We start from the raw sequence: 3,467 nt of genomic DNA, 5'->3' as shown, positions 1-3,467 counted from the left end.
GGAAGAATAGATAATGGGAATAGCATTTTTGAGAGGTTAAATTCCTGCTATTTTTCACCTTTCTTAAAATATTGAAGAAAGTCCACTATGGCTTCTGTGTTAGCTCATTGTCTTGATTATCCTTCTTTTTTTTTTTTTTTTTTTTTTTTTTTTTTTTTTTTAAGACAAGGTCTTACTCTGTCATCCAGGCTAGAGTATAGTAGTTCAATCTCTACTGACTGAAACCTCCGCCTCCCGGGTTCAAGTGATCCTCCCACCCCTCAGCCTTCTGAGAAATTGGGACTACAGGTGTGAGCCACCACGCCCGGCTAATTTTTTGTATTTTTGGTAGAGATGGGGTTTTGCCATGTTGCCCAGGTTGGTCTTGAACTCCTGAGCTCAAGCAATCCACCCGCCTCGGCCTCCCAAAGTGCTGGGATTACAGGAATGAGCCATCACGCTTGGCTTTCTGTTTTTAAGCCATTTGTTGTATTCTATTCCTTCCTCACTGACTTTATCAATTAAGTTACTCTGGTTGCAAGTAACAGAAAGTGACCACGTAACTTCAGGAAAAATGGGGAAAAAAATCCTCACAGAATTGAAGGGAAGGCTTGTGAACCTGGCTTAGAGAAGTCAGAAACTCGGCAGCTCTGGGGGCCTGGGAAACAAGAATGATTTGACAATCTCATTGAAATGTGATGCTAAGGTTAGTGAGCTTCAGCTATTTTTTTTTCAACCATTTCATCATGACTCCTGGGATTGTAAGTTATATTTGAGAACATGTCATTGGTTTAGCTTTTTCTCATGCCTGTACCTCCACTAGGAGAGGAGTGAGGGGGAGAGATGATTCTCTAAAGAAAATAGATGCTATTACCAAAAGGAGAAAGAGCCAAAAACCTAAAAATGCGTCCTACCCTTCTTCAAATAGAACAATGGTTAATTTTACTGCTCTGGCCCCACCTGCTATTCCCTGCTATGCACCTCACTCCTCTGCCTCATGACCCTCTCACTACAGCCCCGCTAGGCATTTGCTCTATTCTCACTTTATGTAAGTTGTTCCCACTGCCTGGAATATCCTTCCAGCCCTCACTCTTCTTTACCCAAGAGATCTCTCCTGATGCCTCCTGTTTGGGCCCATGATTCCTCAGACCACGCTGGGTGTCCATCCTCTGGGTTCCCACAGGCTCCACTCAGAAGAGATGAATTTCTATGTTTCTCCCACTGTGTGTAGACCAGGAGTGCCTTACTCACAGGGGTTGCCTTGCTTATCTCTGTTGCCAAAGCATCCAGTACAGTGCCTCATACAAAACAGTTACTCAATAAAATTATGATGGCTGGATAAATGGCTCTAAATGTCTTGCTGCAAATTCTCTTCTGACTTCCAGTCTCCATGCCAGAGCCCCTATGGCTGGCCAGCTGAATTCTCAGCTCTAAACTAAATCTTTCTTTTTTCCTGTCAATCAGCACCTCCTCCTGATTTCTGTTCAACTCCTATTTGCTGAACTCATACTCTGCTTGTGAGACATGAGGGAAACAAAGATAAATAAGATTCTGTCTATGCCTTCAAGAATTGTCTTCATTAGGGTTCCATAACTCCGGCACTATTGACGTTTGGGGCTGGATAATCTGTGCTGCAGGCATCCTGTGCACTGCGGGATGTTCAGCAGTATCCCTGGCCTCTGTCCACTAGATGCCAGTAGCATTGTCCTCTCGGTCAGGACAATTAAAAATGTCTCCAGATGTTGTTAAGTGTGCCCTGAGGAGCAAAACTGACTTCAGTTGGGAACCACTGGTCTAGATGCAGAGACATAAAGAAACAGAAAGAGAAAATTTCAATATGAAGTAGATGTAAGGACAAGTACAGCAATGGTCTGTGAGGAAATTAAAATTGGAGGCTTTAAAAATACTTGTATCTACAAGGATGAACTGGCCAATAAGCTGAAGCTTAACCACACGAAATAATTAAAGGACATCATAAGACAGCATTTTCACAGGCGGGAAGGGAGGAAAGGAGCTAACTAACACTTGTTTAGTCTTATGCAAAACCTGCTTTGCATTTGTTGATTTATTTCATTCTCACAATATACCAAAGTGTACAGCATGCTCTGCTAATAGCAGCTAATATTTCTGCACTGCCCACAGTGCTAGTTCATATAACCCTTACGGTATAAGGGCTGGATGGCGGTGCTGTCTTTACATGTGACAGCCACGAGGCACAGGGAAATTCCTTGCTAGTCAGTGACAGCACTAGAATTCAGACAAGAGCAGACTCCAGGGTCCAGCCCCACGCTGCCCCTTTGCCTCGGCTCATGCGGTTCACGTTGCCTGCACGCCTTGGCTTCTCTCTTCCTTTCTCCCCTTTGCTGTTAGAACATCCTTCAGGACTCAACTCCAACGCGGAGCCCACCCAACGCCGTTCTTGAGCGTTCAGCCCTTTAGATGGCGATTTCCTCTCTGTGGTGCATTTTCCCCTGGATTTTCTTCAGATCCCTCTCACATAACTTTATAGGAGAGGGCTGGAATCACTCCTGCACCCCCAGGCTCTTACTCTTAGTAGCCACACAAATATACTTGTGATCAGAATGGAGTCCAGGGCGCTGCTCCTAGGGAGTCTGACCTTTTTCAATTTCCTCACCCAAAGCCGCCCTGGTAGCCGTCTGTTACCAGGGTTGGAGGCCACATCCTCTGTGTCTTTGCCCCAGCACCTCCAGGCCTGGTTCGGGCCAGGCTCTCAGGCGCTGGCGGGTTCCTCCTGCCCGCATCTGAGGACGCCAGCAGCATTCCCTGGGGGCAGCAGGGAGGGAAGGGCGGCTCGGCCTGCGGAGGAGCAGGAGGCCGTCAGGGAGCGGGAAAGCGCCCGGCCCTAGGGCTGAGCAAACCGCGCTGGCGTCCGGGTTAGGCCATCGCCCTCCTGTCTGCGGTTGACTCTGCGCTTCTTCTCCCTCCCTGTGACGTCCGGGTAAGACTGTCCTTCCCAGCGCTGCCGGGAGACTTACAGCGTTGGAAGGACAGGGGGCGCTTGGTCCAGAGCCTCAGCAGCCTGCAGTCCGACTCCTCTCTCCACGTCCCCCTCAGCGCATGCTCTCGGCATGACGGAGTCGCGTGTTTGTCCGACTCTTCCCCGACACTCCGACCTTTCTTTCCTCCAGCTGGATAACATGAACCCTTTATAGCGCTCCTCTGCCAGCAAAGGCAAGTCAAAAATCACCAGCGGCTGCTCTGACAGGCGTAGCTGGCCCCGTCGCCGCAGCCGTCCTGAGTCGGCACAGCCGAGAGCCCTCTGCTGGAGACGTCGGGAGCTGCGGAAAGGCCGGAGACTTCCCAGGAGGAGGCTCCCTTTTGCAGCTTTTTGGCCTAATGCCTCTGAAACCATGATTTTGATGGTGGGGAGAGGGTGTGAGAAACCGGTAAGTCCTAGAAAACTCTTGTTTCTGACCTTCTTCCCCCTTTTCCTGATGTTCCTGGTAATAGTGTCGTTAGGTCTTGTT

This window comes from Pan troglodytes, chromosome 13 (genome assembly GCF_028858775.2).
Source record: "Pan troglodytes isolate AG18354 chromosome 13, NHGRI_mPanTro3-v2.0_pri, whole genome shotgun sequence".
Taxonomy (NCBI): Eukaryota; Metazoa; Chordata; class Mammalia; order Primates; family Hominidae; genus Pan; species Pan troglodytes.
The sequence above is the reverse complement of the archived record's forward strand: the minus strand, read 5'-3'. Positions refer to the sequence as shown.